A 27,845-nucleotide genomic window follows, 5' to 3' on the forward strand; every position below is an offset into this window, starting at 1 on the left:
TAGTTTCTGATAAGTTCTATATTCAGTATCCTTATGTACATACATACACTATCTTACCCGACCCCTATCTAATTAAATGGCCGGCCAGAAAATTAATAGCAATTTTTTTTTCCCTTTTTTTGTAAAGCCACACTATGGGGACAGAATGGAAGATGACATGGGACAGAATGGAGACATTGGGGGCAGAATGGGAGATGACATGTGGGCAGAATGGAGACATTGGGGGCAGAATGGGAGATGACATGTGGGCAGAATGGAGACATTGGGGGCGGAATGGGAGATGACATGGGGGCAGAATGGAGACATTTGGGGCAGAATGGGAGATGACATGGGGGTAGAATGGAGACATGGTGGCAGAATGGAGACATTGGAGGCAGAATGGAAGATGACATGGGTGAAGAATGGAAGATGGCATGGGGCAGAATAGGAGATGACATTTGGCAGAATGGGAAATGACATAGGGGAAGAATGGGAAATGACATGGGGTCAGAATGGAGACATTGGGGGCAGAATGGGAGATGACATGGGGCAGAATAGAGAGAGTGGGGGGACAATGGGAGACGACATGGAGGCTGAATGGAGACATGGTGGCAGAATGGAGACATTGGAGGCAGAATGGGAGATGACATGGGGCAGAATGGAAGATGGCATGGGGCAGAATAGGAGATGACATTTGGCAGAATGGGAGATGACATAGGGGAAGAATGGGAAATGACATGGGGGCAGAATGGGACATTACATGGGCCAGAATAGAGACATTGGGGGCAGAATGGGAGATGACATGGGGTTAGGATGGGAGATGACATGGGGCAGAATGCAGACATGGTGGCAGAATGGAGACATTGGAGGCAGAATGGGAGATGACATGCGTGAAGAATGGAAGATGGCATGGGGCAGAATAGGAGATGACATTTGGCAGAATGGGAGATGACATAGGGGAAGAATGGGAAATGACATGGGGGCAGAATGGGACATTACATGGGCCAGAATAGAGACATTGGGGGCAGAATGGGAGATGACATGGGGTTAGGATGGGAGATGACATGGGGCAGAATGCAGACATGGTGGCAGAATGGAGACATTGGAGGCAGAATGGGAGATGACATGCGTGAAGAATGGAAGATGGCATGGGGCAGAATAGGAGATGACATTTGGCAGAATGGGAAATGACATAGGGGAAGAATGGGAAATGACATGGGGTCAGAATGGAGACATGGGGGCAGAATGGAGACATTGGGGGCAGAATGGGAGATGACATGGGGCAGAATAGAGACAGTGGGAGCACAATGGGAGACGACATGGAGGCAGAATGGAGACATTGGGGGCAGAATGGAGACACATGTGAGCAGAATGGGAGATGACAATGCGGGCAGAATGTAGACATAGGGGCAGAATGGGAACTGACATGGGGCAGAATGGAGATAACGGGGGCAGAATGAGAGATGACATTGGGGCAGAATAGGAGATGACATGGGGCAGAATGTAGCCACATGTAGGCAGTATGGGAGATGACATAGAAGCAAAATGAAGGTACATGGAGGAAGAATGGAGAGACATGAGGGCAGAATGGGAAATGACATGGGGCAGAATGGTAGATTACAATGGGGTCAGAATGCAGAGACATTGGGCAGAATGTAGACATGGGGCAGAATGGGAACTGACATTGGGCAGAATGGGAGATGACATGGGGCAGAATGTAGACACATGGTCAGAATGGAGACAAATGGGAGCAGAATGGACACAAATGGGGACAGAATGGAGACAAATGGGAGCATAATGGAAACAAATGGGGGCAGAATGGAGACAAATAGGGGCAAGATGAAGTCACATAGTCACATGGGGCCAGGATGGGAGAACATATGAGGACAGGATGAAGACATGAAGGGTCCAGAATGGAGTACATATGGGACCATGTTCTGGGATATTATTACTGTAGGGGTTAATTATGGATATTATTACTGCTGTAATGTATTTTATTTTTAATCATACTGTTTTTAGTGAGGGGGTGTCCTGTTACTGTGCAGGGCGACACTATGTCCCTTTTTTTTCTTCATCTGGTGTAGTGTAGAAGTTGGGGAAACATTGGAAAATGTGCTCTGGAAACTGCTCTAGATAACTATGTTATTTTCTGCAGAAGCAAGTCCTGGCTGGAAGAAATGATGGCGGTCTGTGCTAGATAAAGTAGAAAAGCGAAGATGAAGGACTTCACCTAGAGACGTCACCAGTGAGTCAAGGTGTGTTACCTGTACACTTACACTATACACTACATACTACATACAGGACTCCTGTGTATAATGTCACTGCTGATTACTGCATTACCTGTACACTGACAGTATATTCAAAGCTTCTGTGTATTATGTCATTGGTAATCATCTATCTTACCTGTACAGTTACACTATACACTGTATAGTATATACAGAGCTCCTGTGTAAAATGGCGCTTATGGTAAAATTAGTATTGTTGGTTTTTTTTATTAATGATCATTATTGTAGTATTCAGTCACTCTGTGGTGGTAATGTGTGGTCTGGTCATGGTGTGGCGGTAGATATTTCTTGTACATGGTATTATTCGGTCACTATGTGATGGTATCATGTGGTCTGGTTATGGTGTGACTGTATTTCTCCCTTGTATGTGATATTATTGATCATTTTTAAAAACTTTATGTGACACATTCCCTTAAAGAAAAATAAATAAAAATTTACCTAAAAAGAGAATTGGTCAATTTAACAAATGTTTAATAGGTTAGAGTAGAGTAGGGTCCGGCCAAAAGAGTCTCCTTATGATGGTGGCGGCTTTAAAAAATCTTTTGGCCAAAACAAAAGCTTCTGACTATGTATGTGATATTGTGTTCAATGGGAACTGTTAATGTGTGATTGGTGAGGACATGGTGCAGAAGTGGAGTATTTCCAAGAGTGGACGGTGGGGCTGTGGAAGGTAGAGGGGTGGAGGTGGAGCTGGGGTGCAGGCGGAGCTAAGGTGCAGCCTGGGGGTAGTCTCAAGGGGGCCCGAACATTTTGCCAGTATGGGGCCCTGAAATTCCTGGTGGCAGCCCTGACTGTTAATACCAAATATGCCGGGAGCAATCCAGTGCGCGCCTGTGTGCGGTGATGACAGCCCCTTCTTGTGCACGCTCCCGCACTGGTTTTCTGTACACAGTGGGCGGCGCATGCGCAGATTGAAAGCATTGCTTGCCAATAGATGCCACTGCGCCTGCGAACTGCTAAGCTACTGTGTCAGCCAATCACAACGCTCCATCAGTGACATATGCAAATGAGCTTTTGAGACAAGGGACAGAGGCTACATCTTTTCAGGGTAAATCTCCACTGTAGCTGGGCTTTCTATAGCAGGAGGGTGTTCAGCAGGGGCGGCTCATTATATTAGCAGGGGCCGCTCCATTCTCTTGTGATGAGTCAAAAAAATGTCTCTCTCCATAAGTTCAAAAATTCTCATTTTATGGACTATAAATACAGCTGAGGCCCAGTAGTATGCTGGAGGTGAGAGGAAGGTCTGCACAATATAGGTGAAGTGACGCTTCAGTGATCCTCCGGTTTTTTTATGACTCCATTATTCTGATTTTATTTGAAAGGAACTATAAATACAGCTCATGTACAGTGGAATATAAATATATATATAATTATATATATATAGGGGAGAGGAGGTCTCCACAATAAAATAAAAGTAATAAAAAAAGAAATCTACAGATGTGATGTGACGCCTCAGATAGATTGATAATGGGTAGATAGAGAAAAGAACTATGATATGCCATGGACCTCCATAGCCCCCACCCTAGATGTGCCCCCATCCATTGTTCCTACAGTCCCTATTTCCTATTGTACACTTGCTTTGTCAAAATGAATGTTAATTTAGTCCGGTCAATAAAGCTAATTTGAATTTGATAGATAATGGATAGATAGATAGATAGATCCATTTATCAGTCGGTGCATATCTATATATCTACCAATGTATCACCTATCAAGCTGTTCATTATCTTTTATCAACTTATATAGCTAGCTGCTATCTATTAAATATCAAATATATCTATATCTTCACTAACTGCCTTCACCATGCTAGTTTCTGATAAGTTGTATGTTCAGTATCCCTATGTACATACATACACTATCTTACCCGACCCCTATCTAACTAAATGGCCGGCCAGAAAATTAATAGAAACTTTTTTTTTCCCTTTTTTTGTAAAGCCGCACTATGGGGACAGAATGGGAGATGAAATTGAGACAGAATGGGAGATGACATTGGGACAGAATGGGAGATGACATGGGGGCCGAATGGGAGATGACATGGGGGCCGAATGGGTGATGACATGGGGGCAGAATGGGAGATGACATGGGGGCAGAATGGGAGATGACATGGGGGCAGAATGGGAGATGACATGGGGGCAGAATGGGAGATGACATGGGGGCAGAATGGGAGATGACATGGGGGCAGAATGGGAGATGCCATTGGGACAGAATGGGAGATGACATTGGGGCAGAATGGGAGATGACATGGGGGCTGAATGGGAGATGACATGGGGGCTGAATGGGAGATGACATGGGGGCAGAATGGGAGATGACATGGGGGCAGAATGGGAGATGACATGGGGGCAGAATGGGAGATGACATGGGGGCAGAATAGAAGATGACATGGGGGGCAGAATGGAGACATGGGGGCAGAATGGGAGATGACATGGGGACTGAATGGGAGATGACATGGGGGCCGAATGGGAGATGACACTGGGGGCCGAATGGGAGATGACATGAAGGCAGAATGGGAGATGTCATTGGGGCCGAATGGGAGATGACTTGGGTCAGAATGGTAAATGACATAGGGGAAGAATGGGAGATGACATGGGGGGCAGAATGGAGACATGGGGGCCGAATAGAGACATTGGGGGCGGAATTGGAGATGACATAAGGGCAGAATGGAGAGACAGGACAAAATAGAGACTATGGGGGCAGAATGGAAGATGACATAGAGGCAAAATGGAGACATGGGGACAGAATGGAGACATTGGGGGCAGAATGGGAGATGATATGGGGCAGAATGGAGACATTGGGGGCAGAATGGGAGATGATATGGGGCAGAATGGAGACAGTGCAGAATGGAGACACGTGGGCAGTATGGGAGATGACATAGATGTAAAATGAAGGTACATGGAGGAAGAATGGAGAGACATGAGGGTAGAATGGGAAATGACATGGGGCAGAATGATAGATGACAATGGAGTCAGAATGGAGAGACATTGGGGCAGAATGTAGACATGGGGCAGAATGGGAACTGACATTGGGCAGAATGGAGATGGCATGGGGGCAGATTGGAGATGACATGGGGCAGAATCTAGACACATGGTCAGAATGGAGACAAATGGGGGCAGTATGGAGACAAATGGGGGCAAGATGAAGCCACATGGGGCCAGGATGGGAGAACATATGAGGACAGGATGAAGACATGAAGGGTCCAGAATGGAGTACATATGGGACCATGTTGGGGGATATTATTACTGTAGGGGTTAATTATGGATATTATTACTGCAGTGATGTATTTTATTTTTGAGGATACTGTTTTTAGTGAGGGGGGTGTCCTGTTATTGTGCAGGGCAACACTATGTCCCTTTTTTTTCTTCATATGGTGTAGTGTAGAAGTTGGGGAAAAATTGGGGAATGTGCTCTGGAAACTGCTCTAGATAACTATGTTATTTTCTGCAGAAACAAGGAAGAAATTATGGCGGTCTGTGCTGGATAAAGAAGAAAAGCGAAGATGAGGGACTTCAACTTGAGATGTCACTGGTGAGTCAGGGTTTTACCTGTATACTTACACTATACACTATATACTACATACAGGGCTCCTGTGTATAATGTCACTGTTGATCACTGTATTACCTGTACACTGACACTATATATAGAGCTCCTATGTATAATATCACTGGTGAGCACTGTATTACCTGTACACTGACATTATATGCAAAGAGCTCCTGTGTATGATGTCACTGGTAATCATCTATCTTACCTGTACAGTTACACTATACACTGTATAGTATATACAGAGCTCCTGTGTAAAATGGTGCTTATGGTAATATTAGTATTGTGTTTTTTTTATTAATGATCAGTATTCTAGTATTCAGTCACTATGTGGTGGTAATATGTGGTGTGATCATGGTGTGATGGTATTTGTCTCTTGTATGTGGTATTATTCGGTCACGATGTGATGGTATCATGTGGTCTGGTTATGGTGTGAATGTATTTCTTCCGAACTAGTGAGCCCCCTAGTTTTAGGGACAGGGTAGGAGCCCCTGTTCCCTGGTCACCCGACAGCTGTGTCGTAACAGGTAATATGTGGTCTGGTTATGGTATGACTGTATTTCTCCCTTGTATGTGATATTGTTGATCATTTTTAAAAACTGTATGTGACACATTCCCTTAAAGAAAAATAAATAAAAATTTACCTAAAAAAACTATTGGATATTTTAACAAATGTTTAATAGGTTAGAGTAGAGTAGGGTCCGGCGGAACTGTCTCATTATCATGATGGCGGCTTTAAAAAAACCTTTTGGCCAAAACAAAAGCTTCTGGCTATGTACAGTGGTGGCCAAAAGTGTTGGCACCCCTGCAATTCTGTCAGATAATACTCAGTTTCTTCCTGAAAATGATTGCAATCACAAATTCTTTGGTATTATTGTCTTCATTTAATTTGCTTGCAAGGAAAAAACACAAAAAAGAATGAAGCAAAAATCAAATCATTGATCATTTCACACAAAACTCCAAAAATGGGCCAGACAAAAGTATTGGCACCCTCAGCCTAATACTTGGTTGCACAACCTTTAGCCAAAATAACTGCGAACAACCGCTTCCGGTAACCATCAGTGAGTTTCTTACAATGCTCTGCTGGAATTGTAGACCATTCTTCTTTGGCAAACTGCTCCAGGTCCCTGATATTTGAAGGGTGCCTTCTCCAAACTGTCATTTTGAGATCTCTCCACAGGTGTTCTATGGGATTCAGGTCTGGACTCATTGCTTGCCACCTTAGAAGTCTCCAGTGCTTTCTCTCAAACCATTTTATAGTGCTTTTGGAAGTGTGTTTTGGGTCATTGTCCTGCTGGAAGACCCATGACCTCTGAGGGAGACCCAGCTTTCTCACACTGGGCCCTACATTATGCTGCAAAATTTGTTGGTAGTCTTCAGACTTCATAATGCCATGCACACGGTCAAGCAGTCCAGTGCCGGAGGCAGCAAAGCAACCCCAAAACATCAGGGAACCTACGTCATGTTTGACTGTAGGGACCGAGTTCTTTTCTTTGAATGCCTCTTATTTTTTCCTGTACACTCTATGTTGATGCTTTTTGCCAAAAAGCTCTACTTTTGTCTCATCTGACCAGAGAACATTCTTCCAAAACGTTTTAGGCTTTCTCAGGTAAGTTTTGGCAAACTCCAGCCTGGCTTTTTTATGTCTCGGGGTAAGAAGTGGGGTCTTCCTGGGTATCCTACCATACAGTCCCTTTTCATTCAGACGCCGACGGATAGTACGGGCTTGACACTGTTGTACCCTCGGACTGCAGGGCAGCTTGAACTTGTTTGGATGTTAGTCGAGGTTCTTTATCCACCATCCGCACAATCTTGCGTTGAAATCTCTCGTCAATTTTTCTTTTCCGTCCACATCTAGGGAGGTTAGCCACAGTGCCATGGGCTTTAAACTTCTTGATGACACTGCGCACGGTAAAAATAGGAACATTCAGATCTTTGGAGATGGACTTGTAGCCTTGAGATTGCTCATGCTTCCTCACAATTTGGTTTCTCAAGTCCTCAGACAGTTCTTTGGTCTTCTTTCTTTTCTCCATGCTCAATGTGGTACACACAAGGACACAGACCAGAGGTTGAGTCAACTTTAATCCATGTTAACTGGCTGCAAGTGTGATTTAGTTATTGCCAACACCTGTTAGGTGCCACAGGTAAGTTACAGGTGCTGTTAATTACACGAATTAGAGAAGCATCACATGATTTTTCAAACAGTGCCAATACTTTTGTCCACCCCCTTTTTTAGGTTTGATGTGGAATTGCATCCAATTTGGCTTTAGGACAATTCTTTTTGTGTTTTTTCATTGAAGACAAATTAAATGAAGATAATACCAAAGAATTTGTGATTGCAATCATTTTCAGGAAGAAACTGAGTATTATCTGACAGAATTGCAGGGGTGCCAATACTTTTGGCCACCACTGTATGTTATATGTTGTTCAATGGGAACTGTTAATGTGTGATTGGTGAGGACATGGTGCAGAAGTGGAGTTTTTCCAAGAGTGGACGGTGGGGCTGTGGAAGGTTGAGGAGTGGAGGTGGAGCTGGGGTGCAGGCTTGGCTAAGGTGGAGCCTGGGGGTAGTCTCAAGGGGGCCCGAACATTTTGCCAGTATGGGGCCCTGAAATTCCTGGTGGCAGCCCTGACTGTTAATACCAAATATGCTGGGAGCAATCCAGTGCGCGCCTGTGTGCGGTGATGACAGCCCCTTCTTGTGCACGCTCACGCACTGGTCCTCTGTACACAGTGGGCAGCGCATGCGCAGATTGAAAGCTTTGCTTGCCAATAGATGCCACTGCGCATGCGAACTGCTAAGCTACTGTGTCAGCCAATCACAGCGCTCCATCAGTGACATATGCAAATGAGCTTTTGGGACAAGGGACAGAAGCCATCTCTTTTCAGGGTAAATCTCCTAAATCTCCACTGTAGCTGGGCTTTCTATAGCAGGAGGGTGTTCAGCAGGGGCGGCTCATTATATTAGCAGGGGCCGCTCCATTCTCTTGTGATGAGTCAAAAAAATGTCTCTCTCCATAAGTTCAAAAATTCTCATTTTATGGACTATAAATACAGCTGAGGCCCAGTAGTATGCTGGAGGTGAGAGGAAGGTCTGCACAATAGAGGTGAAGTGACGCCTCAGTGATCCTCCGGTTTTTTTATGACTCCATTATTCTGATTTTATTTGAAAGGAACTATAAATACAGCTCATGTACAGTGGAATATAAATGTATATAATTATACATATAGGGGAGAGGAGGTCTCCACAATAAAATAAAAGTAATAAAAAAAGAAATCTACAGATGTGATGTGACGCCTCAGATAGATAGATAATGGGTAGATAGAGGAAATAACTATGATATGCCATGGACCTCCATAGCCCCCACCCTAGATGTGCCCCCCATCCATTGTTCCTACAGTCCCTATTTCCTATTGTACACTTGCTTTGGCAAAATGAATGTGAATTTAGTCCGGTCAATAAAGCTAATTTGAATTTGATAGATAATGGATAGATAGATAGATAGATCCATTTATCATTCGGTGCATATCTATATATCTACCAATGTATCACCTATCAAGCTGTTCATTATCTTTTATCAGCTTACTGTATATAGCTAGCTGCTATCCATTGTGACAGTCACTGGTATGGTATATAAGGGGAGGTATGTGTCGCACAGGTTGCTGGCCTGTGTGAACTGAAACCAGTGGACTTTCTGCCAGCATGTTATATGCTGATGGGTTAACTCACTTAAAGTTCGTGGTTTCAGGGGAATGACAGTGATGGGAGGGACGTCATTCCCGATACCTCCGGCTGTGGCTGAGCATCATTTAAATATTCTGTCCTGTGTTTTTTCCTTTGAGTTGTGTTTGGAGAGGCGAGGTCTCCAGACTGGACAGCCATAGCTCAGGAGGAGCTGAAGGTTGGACATAACCTGTGTAGACGACCCGCACACACGTATATGGACTGTGCTACAGTTTATCTTTTGTTTTGTTGTTTAGCCAAGTAAGGCTGTATTTATTTTGCTGGAGTGCAGAGCTTTATGCTGTTAATAAAGCCTGCAAAGAAAACTCGGGTTCCTGAGTCTACTTCCGGAAGTGGCCGAGCGAGTCGTCCTACCACACTATTAAATATCAAATATGTCTATATCTTCACTAACTGCCTTCACCATGCTAGTTTCTGATAAGTTCTATATTCAGTATCTCTATGTACATACATACACTATCTTACCCGACCCCTATCTAAATAAATGGCCGACCAGAAAATTAATAGAAATTTTTTTTTCCTTTTTTTGTAAAGCCACACTATGGGGACAGAATGGAAGATGACATGGAACAGAATGGGAGATGTCATTGGGGCCGAATTGGAGTTGACATGGGGGCCAAATTGGAGATGACATGGTGGCCGAATGGGAGATGACTTGGGGCAGAATGGGAGATGACATGAGGGGCAGAATGGGAGATGACATGAGGGGCAGAATGGGAGATGTCATTGGGGCCGAATGGGAGATGACATGGGGGCCGAATGGGAGATGACTTAGGGCAGATTGGGAGATGACATGGGGGCAGAATAGAAGATGGCATGGGGGGCAGAATGGAGACATGGGGGCATAATGGGAGATGACATGGTGGCCGAATGGGAGATGACTTGGGGCAGAATGGGAGATGACATGAGGGGCAGAATGGAGACATGGGGGTAGAATGGGAGATGTCATTGGGGCCGAATGGGAGATGTCATTGGGGCAGAATGGGAGATGACATGATGGGCAGAATGGAGACATGGGGGTAGAATGGGAGATGTCATTGGGGCCGAATGGGAGATGTCATTGGGGCCGAATGAGAGATGTCATTGGGGCCGAATGGGAGATGACATGGGGGCCAAATTGGAGATGACATGGTGGCCGAATGGGAGATGACTTGGGGCAGAATAGAAGATGGCATGGGGGGCAGAATGGAGACATGGGGGCAGAATGGGAGATGTCATTGGGGCCGAATAGGAGATGTCATTGAGGCCGAATGGGAGATGACATGGGGGCCGAATGGGAGATGACATGGTGGCCGAATGGGAGATGACATGGTGGCCGAATGGGAGATGACTTGGGGCCGAATGGAAGATGACATGATGGCCGAATGGGAGATGACTTGGGGCAGAATGGGAGTTGACATGGGGGCAGAATGGGAGATGACATGGGGCAGGATGGTGACATGAAGGCAGAATGAGAGATGTCATTGGGGCCTAATTTGAGATGTCATTGGAGCCAAATGGGAGATGACATGGGGGCCGAATGGAAGATGACTTTAGGCAGAATGGGAGATGACTTTGTGCAGAATGGGAGATGACATGGGGGCAGAATGGGAGATGACATGGGGCAGGATGGTGACATGAAGGCAGAATGGGAGATGTCATTGGGGCCAAATGAGAGATGTCATTGGGGTTGAATGGGAGATGTCATGGGGGCCGAATGGGAGATGACTTTGGGCAGAATGGGAGATGACTTTGGGCAGAATGGGAGATGACATGGGGGCAGAATGGGAGATGACATTGGGGCAGAATGGGAAATTACATGGGGGCCGAATGGAGACATTGGGAGCAGAATTGGAGATGACATAAGGTCAGAATGGAGAGACAGAGCAGAATAGAAACTATGGGGGCAGAATGGGAGATGACATAGAGGTAAAATGGAGACATTGGGGGCACATAGGAGGCACATGGGGGTAGAATGGGAGATGACATGGAGTCAGTATGGAGAGAGGGGGCAGAATGGGAGATGACATGGGGGAGAATAGAGACATTGGGGGCAGAATGGGAGATGATATGGGGCAGAATGGAGACGGTGCAAAATGGAGACACATGTGGGCAGTATGGGAAATGACATAGAAGCAAAATGAAGGCACATGGAGGAAGAATGGAGAGACATGAGGGCAGAATGGGAAATGACATGGGGCCGAATGGGAGATGACTAGTGTTGAGCGAGCACTAAAATGCTCGGGTGCTCGAAGCTCGGGCTGAGCTCACCGTGTTACTCGGTTGCTCGACCCGAGCAACGAGCCCAATGTTAGTCTAAGGGAGACCCGAGCATTTTTGCGGCGGCACCCCCGGCAGTCTGTAGAAAGCCTAAAAAGTGCCCAAAACAATAGTGACAGTGCTCAAAAGACATGGAGACAGCATGGGCATCGCCCCAGGAAACATTTCTGACCCCCAGGTCACTGCTGTCAACAACGTGGTCAGAGGTATTAAGCCACATTTACGGGGTCACAAGAAAACGTTCAAAAACGAAACTGAAAGTGCTTTCCTGTGAAATATGTTATGGAACTTCCTTTCCAGGGTAAAGACTTGTGTATAAGGTAAAATAAATAACTAAAAACAAAAATACTCCTCCACACCTTGGGCTATGTTCACAAGTAGCATTTTTTATGCGTTTTTGCACTTCTGTATTGCTTTCAACCGTGACAAATGCATTCACCGGGAAATGTCATTTTAACATTTTACAACCTTATCTGGCCATGTGCTGTGTGACACATGCATACAGTGCTGAAAAGACATGGGAACAGCATGGGGAAGACCCCTGGAAGCATCTCTGACACCCAGGTCACTGCCTAAAAGTGTGCCCATCAGAAGTGATCCTTGCCGCATCAGAAGATGCAGACTTGCAACTATCCCCGTGCAAGTCCTTCTCCCAGAGCAGTGTTCAATTTTACCTCCCCCATTCCTTGCAATGCAAGTGACGCGCCCCCTGGGCCGTGGGGTACCCGGAGCCGGGCCTGTAGATGCTGGGGGTTGTAGTCACCGTGGCGGTGACCCGGTCCGTGACCCAGGTGGTCAATCTAAGGGTAGTTTATGTATATCTGCTATGTATAGTCCGACTACGCCACCTGTGGAATGCGGTTATTGGGAACCGCTGCTGTGGAGCAGTCCGCTGATGCTGGTGGTATGTGCAGCAAGGTGATGTAACTCCCCACAGGAAGAGTGGAGCTTCAGTGCAGCGTGTATGGATGATGGTGGTAGTAGTGCAAGGTATCGGTAATGACAACACGGAGTCTTTGCAGTGCAGTCCCAGGGTCTTTACTGTTGGCAATTATATGGGCCCCAACAGGAGTACCGGCTAGTGATGAGGGCCTGATCAGTCTGGGAACAATCCTAGAGTCCTCCTGGCCAGGTGAAGTTGTAGACCTGCCGTTCTGACTATACTCTTTGGCTATCCCGCTTATAGTCGTGTTGTAGCCCACATCCCTGAGTGTAACGTGCTGCGCTCACCCGTATGGCTGGCGACTCGGGCCTTGTGTATTGCTCTCTCCTCTGTGGCGGTACTGGTCCTTTCGTGTGGATGAGCCTCCGGGCTTCTGATGGGCCAGGAGACCTGCAATCCCCTGCCCTGCGGTATCTGCTGCTGGGTATGCAATCCCCACAGCCTCGGACTCCGGTGTTCGGTCCTCTGTGTATACTGGCCAGGACGAGCTATCTCCAGCTCCAGTCCCTGGCTCCTTGCTCCTTCGTGTCCTACTTGACTCCTGACACTAGACTCAAACTCCAACTGACTAACCCCGCCTCCAGATCCAGTTATATAGGGCAGGATCCTCCCCTTTCTGGTCTGGGGCAGGAGGTGTTGCATGTAAAGTGTTCCTGACCAGGAAACTCCTGTTTTGCTCCCAGACATGGTATTACTACCACTGTGGCAACCAGACCCTCTGGGGTGCCACATTCCCCCCTAGTAAATTTCAGTACTCCGGGATATAACAGACAACAATAAACAATAGTAATAACAATACATGAACATATTTACAAGCATTACTGTCTTTTAAGGTCACGGTGTCATCCGTAACCAGGTGTCCATTTCACTCAACAAGGTGCACTTCTTGAGGCACCCGTCCCAAACCCTCCACGGAGGCCCTGGGGTGGCTACAGGGCATTGATGATCCGGATGTTGTACCACGTCTTCAGCCACCTCCACAGGTTTTAGTTCTGTGGTCTGGCACAAAGGGACACTTTATATGTGCAACTATTTACAGGGTAAAGTTTTTGGTTATCCACTGTCCATAACCTAAAAGTCTTTGGACCCTGTCGAGTAACTGGAAAAACGTAATTAGTACATACATATAAAACATTTCAATATTTGCAATGCTACAGTTATAGATTACATCTAAATCCTCCAGCGAGCAGGGATTTGACCTCTAGTGCTTCTGGTAGATCTACCTAACACACTGTCTGTCTGTGTTCTACCTTGGTCCCCTGCCATCCATCTTTGTTCCAGGGCACCAAGTTTTGCAGTGTCCAGGTGTGTCAGCTGGTTATTATCCGTGTACACAGTGAATTTGGATGAGGCGAGATAATGTTTGAAGCGCTCCGTCACAGCCCAGACGATGGCAAGGAACTCCAACTTGAAGGAGCTGTAGTTTTCTGGGTTTCTTTCTGTGGGCCGGAGCTTCCTGCTGGCGTATGCTATCACCCTTTCTCTGCCTTGCTGGATCTGGGACAGCACCGCTCCTAGTCCCACGTTGCTCGGGTCCGTGTGAAGGATGAAGGGTTGGCCATAATCAGGGTAGGTCAGGACCTCGTCTCCTGTTAGGGTCATCTTCAACCTGGTGAAGGACTCATCTTCCAGCTTTCCCCATTTGAATGGTGGTTTCTGGTTCTTGGCCTTCCTGGACTGGCCTATCAGGAGGTCCTGCATGGGTGCCGCCATCTTGGTGAAGCCTGGTATAAACCTTCGGTGGTAGCCTACCAACCCGAGGAACTGCCGCACTTCTGTGATGGTGGAAGGTCTCGGCCAGTCCTTGATTACGGTGATCTTATCGGGGTCTGGTGCTACACCGTCAGCGCTTACCACATGTCCTAAGTACTGTACTTTGGGCTTCAGCAGGTGGCACTTAGACGGCTTCACCTTCAGGCCAAAGCCCGCCAGGGCTTCACACACTTACGCCAGGTGCTTCAGATGATCCTCATATGTTTTGGAGTATACTATGATGTCATCCAGGTACAGCAGGACTGTCTCGAAATTCTTATGCCCTAGACATCACTCCATCAACCGCTGGAAGGTTCCTAGGGCGTTGCAGAGCCCAAATGGCATGCAGTTGAACTCGCTGAGGCCCATCGGGGTGGTGAATGCGGTCTTTTCCTTATCCACCTCTGCTACAGTAAACTGCCAATACCCACTAGTAAGATCCAAAGTAGAGAAATAATTAGCAGATTTTAACGCAGCTAGTGACTCCTCTATCCTGGGTAGCGGGTATGCATCTTTATGTGTTATGCGGTTAATTTGCCTGTTATCTACACACATTCTCATTGTGCCATCCTTTTTCTTTACAAGAACTAATGGAGCTGCCCAGGGGCTACAACTGTCTCTTTTTACCCCAGCCTACTTCATCTCTCCCAACATCCCTTTGGCATTTTGGTAGTGTGCTGGCGGTACAGGCCGGTACCTTTCTTTAATGGGTGGATGGTCTCCCGTGGGGATATGGTGTTGAACCCTCTTTACCTTCCCGAAGTCGAATGGGTGTTTACTGAAGACCCTTTCATACTCTTGGACCACCCGGTATACTCCTTGTTTTTGGTGTTGAGGGGTGGAGTCCGTGCCCACATGCAATTTCTGACACCAGTCCTCCATCTGTCCCTTGGAGCCATTATTCTCCGCCTGTTTGGATGGAGGCAAGGGTTCCACTGCCTTTATAGAATTGTGACTGACGGTGAATAGTTTGGCTAGGGTGGCATACCGGGGCAAATGGACTTCTTTTTCCCCAATGTTCAGGATGCGGACTGGCACTCTCCCATGGTGAACATCAACCACCCCCCTGGCTGTCCAAATGGTGGGCCTACTGTCGGAGTAGACGGGCTCTACCAGGGCCTGATAATCTCTACCCCGGAGACCGATTGCTGCCCGGCACCATATCAGCATTTCACTTATTGGGGGCATGGCAATAGGGAATGGGTCACTCACCCTAACACTGCCAATCTCACCACCAGACAGTTCTACCTGTTGTCTTTTCATCAGGGCTCTGATCTCTCTTTGTAGAACCCGCTGCTGGCTGGAACTGGCGGTTTCCGCCACCTGCTGTAACAAGACAATTATTTCTGCAAGACAATTTTCATTGACATTAGTACCTAGGGTTATCATGGGATGACTTTCTCGGCGATCAATGTCGACAATAATCAGTCCTTGTGCTGGCAGTTCGACTTTGCCAACCTTTATGGTCACTTCTTTGTACCCCACCTGAGGTACGGGTTGACCATTACTAGCATAAATACTCAAATGTTCATCTGGACGGCGGGTAATGTCCGAATCAGTCCAGTACCGTTTGAAAAGAACGTAGGGGATGGTGGTCACCTGGGACCCAGTGTCCAGCAATGCGCTCATTGGAAAGCCGTCCAGCACGATAGGTAGGGCTGGTCGTCCTCCCACATATTTGTCTCGCCAGCTTGATGAGCCTGGTGGTCTTATGCCTGGGGGTTGGCCCTCTGCCCCAGGTTTTGCTCTTTTAAATGACAGTACCTTGCATAATGTCCTGGCTGGTTACAGCGGCAGCAGATGGGTTGTCCGTCCTGGTTGTAGCGGTCGCTGTTCCTCCCTCTGGATGGTGGAGTCCTCTTCTGTCGGCACCACGGGATGTCCTCCGGACTGGAAGGCAGCTGGATCTTCCCTTTGGGATACACCTGCAAGGACTGCACAGTTTTGGTTAGCGCAGCTACACTTTTAGTTAACTCTAGGACCTGATGGTTCAGGTCTGTAGACGGGGCATTGTCCAGAGTCTGTACATCAGCTCCTACAGGATCCGGGGAAAAGGGTGCCACCTTCTGGTGGTAGGTGATAGCCGGGCGCCGGTGAGCTGTAGCGTCACCTGGTGCTGGTTCTCGTAGCACCCGGATGGCCCTGTCCTTAAACTGAGCAAAGTCCAAGTCAGGGTTTTGCAGAGCCATTATGCGCAGCTGCGTTCGGTGGGCGCTGGACAGTAAACCCTCAATAAATTGCTCAGTTAACAGTCTGTTTTCATCACGCACACTGTCAGGGTCTACCTGTTTGATGGCCCTCAGCGCCTCCTGCAGGTTTAAAGCATAGTCTCGTACACTGTCCTGTGCCCGTTGTTTGCACCCATAAAACTTCATCTTTATCTCAGCCGTAGTGCGGGTGTCAAAAGTGTCCTTTAGGCGAGCCAGTATCTCTTTCACAGTCTCTTTGTCCCTGGTTGACCAGGACTTTACTTCTCTCTGGGCTGCACCAGTCAACTGGCCTATTAGGATGCTCACTTTCTGCTCCTCGGACAGGGGGTATACTTTAAATAAGCTGCTCAGTCTTTCTTTAAAGTCACTCAGGGTGTGTGACTCTCCTGTGTATTGGGGCAACTACGCCGCCCCCGGTATATATGGTATGGAGAAAGGCATCACTGCGGGAGCGGCCGCGCCGGCGGTGGAAGTTCCCTCCATATTGGGCGTCTGCTTCCCCCCTAGTGAACCGTGGCCTACCTTCTCTTATCTTCCGTAGGCCGCAGTTCCGCAGGCGATGGTCTCTGTCGAGGACCTGGCGTCGCACGTGTCTGACATCAGCGTTCACTGTGGCTCCTTCCAGGACCTGGCGCTACGTCCGTGCGTGGGGCGGGGCTTTGGACTTCACGCGCTTCCAGCTGTTACGCCCCTCTTCTTCCCGCGCGGCGATCCGGAAATGGCGGCCAATGGCGGGAAACAGCGGTAATTGGCGGAAAAACTTCACCACGGTATGTGACACAGTCTGTGAAGGCGCGCAGTACCCGGTGGTAGCGGGCACACGATCCTGCCGACTACGCCAAAGTTGACGCGCCCCCTGGGCCGTGGGGTACCCGGAGCCGGGCCTGTAGATGCTGGGGGTTGTAGTCACCGTGGCTGTGACCCGGTCCGTGACCCAGGTGGTCAATCTAAGTGTAGTTTATGTATATCTGTTATGTATAGTCCGAGTACTCCACCTGTGGAATGCGGTTATTGGGAACCGCCGCTGCGGAGCAGTCCGCTGAAGCTGGTGGTATGTGCCACAAGGTGATGTAACTCCCCACAGGAAGAGTGGAGCTTCAGTGCAGCGTGTATGGATGATGGTGGTAGTAGTGCAAGGTATCGGTAATGACAACACGGAGTCTTAGAGATGCTATTGTAGAATATCTTAATGATAATAACTGTCTAACTCCATATCAACATGGATTCATGAGAGATCGCTCCTGCCAAACAAACCTGATTGCCTTCTACGAGGAGGTGAGCTCACAGCTGGACCGGGGAGAGTCAGTGGATGTTGTATACCTTGACTTCTCCAAAGCGTTTGATACCGTGCCACACAAAAGGTTGGTATATAAAATGAGAATGCTTGATCTGGGGGATAATGTGTGCAAGTGGGTAAATAGCTGGCTGAGTGATAGAAAGCAGAGGGTGGTTATCAATGGAGTAAGCTCAGGGGGTGTCAGGGTTACTAGCGGGGTGCCTCAAGGGTCTGTCTTGGGCCCTATATTATTTAATATATTTATTAATGATCTAGTGGAAGGGTTGCATAGTAAAATAGCAATATTTGCAGATGATACTAAACTTTGTAAAGTAGTTAACACAGATGAGGATAGGGCACAGCTACAGGAGGATTTAGATAAATTGGGGAGTTGGGCCAAAAAATGGCAAATGGGGTTCAATGCCGATAAATGTAAGGTCATGCACATGGGAAAGAAAAACAGCAGTCACCCATACATATTAAATGGGAAAACGTTGGGGAAATCTGACATGGAGAAGGACCTGGGCGTCTTGGTTAATAGCAAATTAAATTGGAGTGCCCAGTGTCAGGCAGCAGCTGCGAAGGCAAATAGAGTCATGGCATGCATCAGAAGGGGAATAGGGTCATATGATGAGAACATTGTTCTTCCTCTGTATAAAGCGCTGGTAAGGCCGCACTTAGAATATTGTGCACAGTTCTGGGCTCCGGTGCTCAGGAAAGACATATTGGAGCTAGAGAGAGTACAAAGGAGGGCGACTAAGGTAATAAAGGGAATGGAGGGACTAGAATACCCAGAGAGGTTGTCAAAATTAGGCCTATTTACGTTGGAAAAGAGAAGGCTTAGGGGAGACCTCATAAACTTGTATAAATACATCAGGGGGCAGTACAGAGATCTCTCCCATGACCTGTTTATACCAAGGATGGTGACAAAGACGAGGGGGCACACTATGCGTCTGGAGGAAAGGAGGTTCCTGCACCAGCATAGAAGGGGATTCTTTACGGTCAGAGCCGTGAGACTCTGGAACTCTCTGGGAGAGGAAGTGGTGATGTCCAACTCACTTAATGAGTTCAAGAGAGGCCTGGACGCCTTTCTTGAGAACAATAAAATTACATCTTATGCTTAGTGATAGTTAATTAATCCAGATTGGTGTCGGGAAGTGAATTTTTTCCTCAATGATGTCAATTGGCCTATACCGCATGTTTTTTTTTTTTTTTGTTTTGTTTTTTTTTTTGCGTTCCCCTGGATCAACGCTGCGGAATAGCTGCAGTGCACAAGAAATAGGCTGAACTGGATGGACGCTTGTCTTTTTTCGGCCTTATAAACTATGTAACTATGTAACTATGTAACAGTCCCAGGGTCTTTACTGTTGGCAATTATATGGGCCCCAACGGGAGTACTGGCTAGTGGTGAGGGCCTGATCAGACTCGGAACAATCCTAAAGTCCTCCTGGCCAGGTGAAGTTGTAGGCCTGCCGTTCTGACTATACTCTTTGGCTATCCCGCTTATAGTCGTGTTGTAGCCCACGTCCCCGAGTGTAACGTGCTGCGCTCACCCGTATGGCTGGCGACTCGGGCCTTGTGTATTCCTCGCTCCTCTGTGGCGGTACTGGTCTTTTCGTGTGGCTGAGTCTCCGGGCTTCTGATGGGCCAGGAGACCTGCAATCTCCTGCCCTGCGGTATCTGCTGCTGGGTATGCAATCCCCACAGCCTCGGACTCCGGTGTTCGGTCCTCTGTGTATACTGGCCAGGACGAGCTATCTCCAGCTCCAGTCCCTGGCTCCTTGCTCCTTCGTGTCCTACTTGACTCCTGACACTAGACTCAGACTCCGACTGACTAACCCCGCCTCCAGATCCAGTTATATAGGGCAGGATCCTCCCCTTTCTGGTCTGGGGCAGGAGGTGTTGCATGTAAAGTGTTCCTGACCAGGAAACTCCTGTTTTGCTCCCAGACATGGTATTACTACCACTGTGGCAACCAGACCCTCTGGGGTGCCACACAAGCGCAAGTATGCAGCCTGCCACCCACCCACCCCCAGGCTGCAATAGCATACTGCTAGCTTGCTTAGGCATGTGGAGGCAGACGCCGGCCACCATGTCATGGCTGCCTCGGCGGCCTGGTATCCATACTCAGTCCCCAGCCGCCCGGCGGCCGGGTGTCCATAAACGGTCCCCAGCCGCCCCTATGTCTCTGCTGAACTTCCCCCACACTTTTCTTAGCCTGGTCTGCTTTAGGGCAGCATTGGACGAGCCCACCAGAGAACCAGACTCCTCCGGTGGGCCCCGGCTTCTCCATCAGGGGAGTTGAGAGTGCCAAGGTGAGGAGTATGATGATGATAGAAGTTAGCATCTGCTTTGTTTTCTTGGAATGCAAGCGTAAGTGTGCAGCCTGCCACCCACCCACCCCCAGGCTGCAATACCATACTGCTAGCTAGCTTGCACTTCAATTTGGGGCTTTTAGGCATGTGGAGGCGGAATCTGGCCACCACGTCATAGCTGTGTCGGTGGCCTGGTATCCATACTCAGTCCCCAGCCGCCCGGTGGCTGGGTGTCCACGCTCGGTCCCCAGCCGCCAAGGGGTGGCCGGGTGTCCTTACTCGGTCCCCAGCTGCCCCGTGGCCGGGTGTCCACACACGGTCCCCAGCCGCCTGGGGGCAGCCGGGTGTCCATAAACAGTCCCCAGCCGCCCCTATTTCTCCTGTCAACTTCCCCCCCACACACTTTTCTTAGCCTGGCCTGCTTTAGGGCAGCATTGGATGAGCCCACCAGAGAACCAGACTCCTCCGGTGGGCCCTGGCTTCTCCTTCAGGGGAGTTGAGAGAGCCAAGGTGAGGAGCATGATGATGATAGAAGTTAACATCTGCTTTGTTTTCTTGGAATGCAAGCATAAGTGTGCTGCCTGCCACGCACCCACCCCCAGGCTGCAACACCATACTGCTAGCTTGCTTGCACTTCAAATTGGGCCTTTTAGGCATGTGGAGGCGGAATCTGGCCTCCACGTCATAGCTGCGTCGGCGGCCTGGTATCCATACTCTGTCCCCAGTCGCCCGGCGGCCGGGTGTCCACGCTCGGTCCCCAGCCACCCCGCGGCCGGGTGTCCACACACGGTCCCCAGCCACCTGGGGGCAGCCGGGTGTCCATAAACGGTTCCCAGCCGCCCCTATTTCTCCTGTCAACTTCCCCCCCACACACTTTTCTTAGCCCGGCCTGCTTTAGGGCAGCATTGGACGAGCCCACCAGAGAACCAGACTCCTCCGGTGGGCCCTGGCTTCTCCATCAGGGAAGTTGAGAGTGCCAAGGGGAGGAGCATGATGATGATAGAAGTTAGCATCTGCTTTGTTTTCTTGAAATGCAAGCATAAGTGTGCAGCCTGCCACCCACCCCCAGGCTGCAATACCATACTGCTAGCTTGCTTGCACTTCAAATTGGGCCGTTTAGGCATGTGGAGGCGGAATCTGGCCACCACGTCATGGCTGCGTCGGCGGCCTGGTATACATACTCAGTCCCCAGCTGCCCGGCGGCCGGATGTCCACGCTCGGTCCCCAGCCGCTAGGGGGCGGCCGGGTGCCCATACTCGGTCCCCAGCCGCCCCGCGGCCGGGTGTCCACACACGGTCCCCAGCCGCATGGGGGCGGCCGGGTTTCCATAAACTGTCCCCAGCCGCCCGTATTTGAAGGACAGCCTAACCACAAACGCGTGGATAAGTGAATGTGGCCAGGGATGGTCCATCTCACGCCTTCACGCTGGGTTAATATTGTGGAAGCTGGGACACAGTTGGACACTGGGATGCAACACGTCCTCCAGACATAGAGGATTGCGGGTCCTGGGTCAATCAGGCTTCAACACAAAGTTCAAAAGGTAGACAGCAGAAGTGGTCAGCCTCCTACACAACGAGTAAATTATTCATGATCATGAGGCCATCCATCTCCTTAGCTTTCTGTTCCTTGGAATGCAAGCGTATGTATGTAGTAGTGGCTAGGCCTGAGGTGGTCAGCGTTTTGGTGCATATCCTACCTCCTCCGAGGGTTGATGGATGTTTTCCCGCTACTATCCCAGTTCTATGACTCCCGTTAAAGCAAAGCTTCAGGTGATGAATGATGGATGAGGTGGTGGCAAAGGAGAAAGAGCAGGAGTAACAGGGACCATTCACCTCAATATCAGGCCCGTCAACCACACATGTCTTATAGGATATGTTTCTGTACCAAAAGGAGCGGTTCGGCTACACAGTTATAGGGCATACAGTGAGTGCAATGCCTACCAAAAATTTTGAGGCACTCCAATGCCCCTTGGAAGTGACATGGAGGTCAGAGGGCCTTAACTAAACCGTTTTTTCCTTTTATAGCAACTGGGTCTCCTGTGCACTGTTGGCCTATGCAGTGAATGGAAGGCTTTCCAAAAATTATGAGGAACTTCAATGGCCCTTGAAACAGACGTGGATTACAGCATACTAAAAACCTTCTACCCATTATTGGGGAGTGGGTCTCCCTTAGTGATCGCCTATGCATTGAAAAGCAAAAGCTGACTAAAATTAGGAGGAAATGCGATGCCCGTTAGAAGAGTCATGGAGGTCTCAGTAGCTTAATAAGACTGTTTTAATGCCCCTCGGAAGAGACGTGGAGGTCCCAGTAGCTTAACAAGACGGTTTTAATGCCCCTTGGAAAAGTGGTGGAGGTCACAGTAGCTGACAAGATGGTTTTAATGCCCCTCGGAACAGACGTGGAGGTCCCAGTAGCTTAACAAGACGGTTTTATTGCCCCTTGGAAAAGTGGTGGAGGTCACAGTAGCTTAACAAGACGGTTTTAATGCCCCTTGGAAAAGTGGTGGAGGTCACAGTAGCTTAACAAGACGGTTTTAATGCCCCTTGGAAAAGTGGTGGAGGTCACAATAGCTTAACAAGACGGTTTTAATGCCCCTCGGAAGAAACGTGGAGGTCCCAGTAGCTTAACAAGACGGTTTTAATGCCCCTTGGAAAAGTGGTGGAGGTCACAGTAGCTTAACAAGACGGTTTTAATGCCCCTCGGAAGAGATGTGGAGGTCCCAGTAGCTTAACAAGACGGTTTTAATGCCCCTTGGAAAAGTGGTGGAGGTCACAGTAGCTTAACAAGACGGTTTTAATGCCCCTTGGAAAAGTGGTGGAGGTCACAGTAGCTTAACAAGATGGTTTTAATGCCCTTTGGAAAAGTGGTGGAGGTCACAGTAGCTTAACAAGACGGTTTTAATGCCCCTTGGAAAAGTGGTGAAGGTCACAGTAGCTTAACAAGATGGTTTTAATGCCCTTTGGAAAAGTGGTGGAGGTCACAGTAGCTTAACAAGACGGTTTTAATGCCCCTCGGAAGAGATGTGGAGGTCACAGAAGCTTAACAAGACGGTTTTAATGCCCCTCTGAAAAGACGTGGAGGTCCCAGTAGCTTAACAAGACGGTTTTAATGCCCCTTGGAAAAGTGGTGGAGGTCACAGTAGCTTAACAAGACGGTTTTAATGCCCCTCGGAAGAGATGTGGAGGTCCCAGTAGCTTAACAAGACGATTTTAATGCCCCTTGGAAAAGTGGTGGAGGTCACAGTAGCTTAACAAGATGGTTTTAATGCCCTTTGGAAAAGTGGTGGAGGTCACAGTAGCTTAACAAGACGGTTTTAATGCCCCTTGGAAAAGTGGTGGAGGTCACAGTAGCTTAACAAGATGGTTTTAATGCCCTTTGGAAAAGTGGTGGAGGTCGCAGTAGCTTAACAAGACGGTTTTAATGTCCCTCGGAAGAGATGTGGAGGTCACAGAAGCTTAACAAGACGGTTTTAATGCCCCTCTGAAAAGACGTGGAGGTCCCAGTAGCTTAACAAGACGGTTTTAATGCCCCTTGGAAAAGTGGTGGAGGTCACAGTAGCTTAACAAGACGGTTTTAATGTCCCTTACAAGAGCCATACAGTACAGCATATTACAAATATTATTCCCATTATTGGGGAGTGGGTCTCCCATAGTCTTTGCCTATGCCTTCAAAGCAAAAGCTGCCAAAAATTAGGACGGAGGAACTTACAATGCCCCTTACAAGAGCAATGCAGTACAGCATATTGCAAACATTATTCCCATTATTGGGGAGTGGGCCTCCCATAGTCTTTGCCTATGCCTTCCAAGCAAAAGCTGCCAAAAGTTCGTACGGAGGAACTTGAAATGCTCCTTACAAGAGCCATGCAGTACAGCATATTACAAACATTATTCCCATTGTTGGGGAGTGGGTCTCCCATAGTCTTTGCCTATGCCTTCCAAGCAAAAGCTGTCAAAAATTAGGACGGAGGAACTTTCAATAATGGCAACACGGACCACGGTCACCCTGGTGGTATAGTGGTGGTGGAGACTGAGGATAAGGAGAACATAAAACAGCCGAAATGAGGAAGCGTATACCCATGTGTGGGTGTGAAGCTGTGCATGTGAATACACCTCCCGAAATAACACAGTGGATTTGACTTTATGTTACTCTGCTGTCATTTGGTGGTGATGAGAAGTCTGGCCCAATCCAGCCCTTGTTCATTTTGATAAGGGTCCGCTTGTCAGCATTGTCAGTTGACAGGCGAGTGCGCTTATCAGTTATAATTCCCCCAGCGGCACTAAAAACACGCTCCGATAACATGCTAGCGGCAGGGCAGGCCAGGACCTCAAAGGCATACTGAGCGAGTTCATTCCAAGTGTCCAGCTTGGATACCCAATAATTAAAAGGCACAGAGGAATCACTGAGGACGCTGGTACGGTCGGCAAGGTACTCCCTCACCATCTTTTGAAACATTCCACTCCTTGTGAGAGTACCCCGCGCCTCAGGGTCTGTCCGAAGGAAGGGTCTGAGAAAACTGTCCCAGAACGTTGACAGTGTTCCCCTGCCTCTGCTGGATTGGAGTTGCGTCTCTCTCGCATGTAAGCCTTGGTTGGGCAACGAACTGTGACCTCTGCCGCTAGCTTGTTCAGATGGGAATTTTTTTAACAGTTCTGCAGCAAGGGCCTTCTGGTACTGCCCCATTTTTGTAGACCTCTCCACCTCAGGAATAAGAGAGTGAAAGTTCTCCTTGTTGCGGGGGTCTAAAAGTGTCACCAAACAGTAATGACTGTCACCCAACATTTTGACAATGCGAGGGTCACGGTTAAGGCAGCGTAACATAAAGTCAGCCTTGCGTGCCAGAATAGTAACGGTCAAGACTTCCGTGTCCTCACCAAGATGACGACTGACCATGCTCTCCTCCTCCTCCTCCTCCTCCCCCCAGTCCTCAGGCCACCCATGCTGAACCGACGGTATGACAGTTGTACAGGTACTACCGTCTACAGCGCATGATACAAGCTTCTGTTCTTCCTCCTCCTCCTTCTCCTCTCCCTCATTGTCCCCCAATGCACATTGGGATGAGATGAGGCTGGGCTGTGTGTAATCGACCGCTACGGCTTCTTGATCCATCTCATCATACTCTGTCTGCAATGCCTCCTCTTTAATTCTCTGCAGAGAGCGTTGCAAAAGACAGACAAGTGGAATGCTGACGCTAATGATGGCGTCATCGCCACTCTCCATCTTGGTGGACTCCTCAAAGTTTGTCAAGATGGTACATATGTCAGACATACCGGTCCACTCCTGAGGTCTTATGTGTGGAGTCTGACCTGAATATCGACGGCCTTGTTGCAGCTGGTACTCCACAACTGCTCTCTTCTGCTCACAAATCCTTTGCAACATGTGGAGGGTAGAGTTCCAACGTGTGGGGACATCACACACCAGTCGGTGTGACGGAAGCTGCAAATACTGCTGCAACACAGCAAGTGCGGCGGAAGCTGTAGCCGACTTGCGAAAATGAGCTGACAGGCGGAGTACTTTGACGAGCAGATCTGGCAACTCGGGGTACGATTTAAGAAACCACTGAACCACAAGGTTAAGCACATGAGCCAGGCATGGTACGTGTGTGATCTCGCCTCGCCTCAGAGCCGCCACCAGGTTACTGCCATTGTCACACACGACCATGCCTGGATGTAGGTTCAGCGGTCTCAGCCTCAGATCTGTCTGCTCTTTCACAGCTGTCCACAACTCACAAGCAGTGTGAGGTTTCTCACCTAAGCTTATTGTTATGCACACGCCCGGACTGACTGGCGTGTGCGGGTGTTGTGGTTCCACTGGACCATGGACCGAAGAGTGCCTGGAGGGGCGTGACTAAGTATCTGGCCGATCCGACCAAGGTGGCACGATGGCATACGACGCCAGTGCACCAGGGAGAAACCGGGCAGAGGGACCAGGTGCTACTCCAGGTCAAACTCCGGACACGGGGGTTGACCCACACAGGGATTACTGGAACAGGCAGGTTAGGCTGGCACAGACTGGTGGATGTAAGCAAACACGGCAGGTATGCAGACGGGTGGATACAGGCGGGTATGCAGGCAGGGAGGTACTGGCCGAAAGGACGGGCTGGAGCACAGAGAGGTTAAGACCCAGTACAGACTGGGTCACAGAACCGCAGATGCGGTAGACAACCACAGCAGAGAGGGAACGCCCGAAGCGGTGGGCAAGAACAGAGCAGGACGGGGCTGCAGGAGCAGCGAGCACAAGCAGAGCAGGACAGGACTGCCGGAGCAGCGGGCAGAAGCAGGGCAGGGCGGAAACCGCAGAAGCAGTAAGCAAGATAAGAGCAGAGCGAAAACCGCAAGAGCGGCAAGCAAGGCAGGAGCAGAGCAGAAACCGCAAGAGCGGCAAGCTAAGCAGGAGCAGAGCGGACACCGCAGAGCGGTAAACAAGGCAGGAGCAGAGCAGAAACCGCAAGAGCGGCAAGCTAAGCAGGAGCAGAGCGGACACCGCAGAGCGGTAAACAAAGCAGGAGCAGAGCAGAAACCGCAAGAGCGGCAAGCTAAGCAGGAGCAGAGCGGACACCGCAGAGCGGTAAACAAGGCAGGAGCAGAGCAGAAACCGCAAGGGCGGCAAGCTAAGCAGGAGTAGAGCGGACACCGCAGAGCGGTAAACAAGGCAGGAGCAGAGCAGAAACCGCAAGAGCGGCAAGCTAAGCAGGAGCAGAGCGGACACCGCAGAGCGGTAAACAAGGCAAGGGGATAGGACTCTGTTCACAAAGAACAGACGGAGAAGGAAAGGCAGAACCAGAAGCACGCACAGTACTTACAAAGAAGTAGCGAGCGTACACTAAATTCACAACAGAGGTACAGAGACGACGAGAAGGAATTTAGGAGCAGGTTCAGACTCTGCAGAAAGACGCAGAAAACAGACATAGAGGGAAAAGGGAGACAAGGTTAAAGTAGAAACGAGGCACAGACAACAGGGAACAGAGGAACGGGAACAGAGACAGCAAGGCAGGAACACAAACAGGACTCTGTTCAGACGGGAACAGATACCGCAAGGCAGAGACACAAACAGGACTCTGTTCAGACGGGAACAGATACCGCAAGGCAGAGACACAAACAGGACTCTGTTCAGACAGGAACAGATACCGCAAGGCAGGAACACAAACAGGACTCTGTTCAGACGGGAACAGATACCGCAAGGCAGAGACACAAACAGGACTCTGTTCAGACGGGAACAGATACCGCAAGGCACAGACAGGCAGATCTAGGAATACGGCCCCTAGAAGGCGAAAGAACAGGCAAGAAGCGTGTTCACAAGAACAGACCACAGTTCAGACAGAACTGGAAAACAGGCAGGAAAACAGGATAGGATCTGGCATGTCAGAGACAGAAGCCAACTGACAAGAAACAATGCTCAGGCGCCATCTTGAGGAAGAAGGTGGTATAAATACCCAAAGATGGACAGCAATAGGCTGAAGGTGCAACAGGGGCGTGTCCGCAGCAGGTACAAGAAACAGGAAGTTCAGCGGGCGTCGCCCTATGCAGCCAAAGTGGAGCAGAGCAGAGCACAAG

General features: G+C 48.9%; 1 long non-coding RNA gene across 11 annotated transcripts in view; it reads left to right on the plus strand.

Moving 5' to 3' along the window:
• Nucleotides 1-27,845, plus strand: part of LOC141161581 (uncharacterized) — a 239,147-nt gene that overhangs the window by 171,097 nt on the left and 40,205 nt on the right. For all 11 annotated transcript variants that reach the window (XR_012250652.1, XR_012250644.1, XR_012250654.1 and 8 more), the window contains 2 exons: nt 2,135-2,234; nt 5,703-5,783. This is a non-coding gene — a long non-coding RNA (uncharacterized lncRNA). The remainder of the gene's footprint in view (nt 1-2,134; nt 2,235-5,702; nt 5,784-27,845) is intronic.

Source organism: Phyllobates terribilis, unplaced genomic scaffold (assembly GCF_046119375.1).
Source record: "Phyllobates terribilis strain yellow unplaced genomic scaffold, ASM4611937v1 Scaffold_9__5_contigs__length_417890890, whole genome shotgun sequence".
Taxonomy (NCBI): Eukaryota; Metazoa; Chordata; class Amphibia; order Anura; family Dendrobatidae; genus Phyllobates; species Phyllobates terribilis.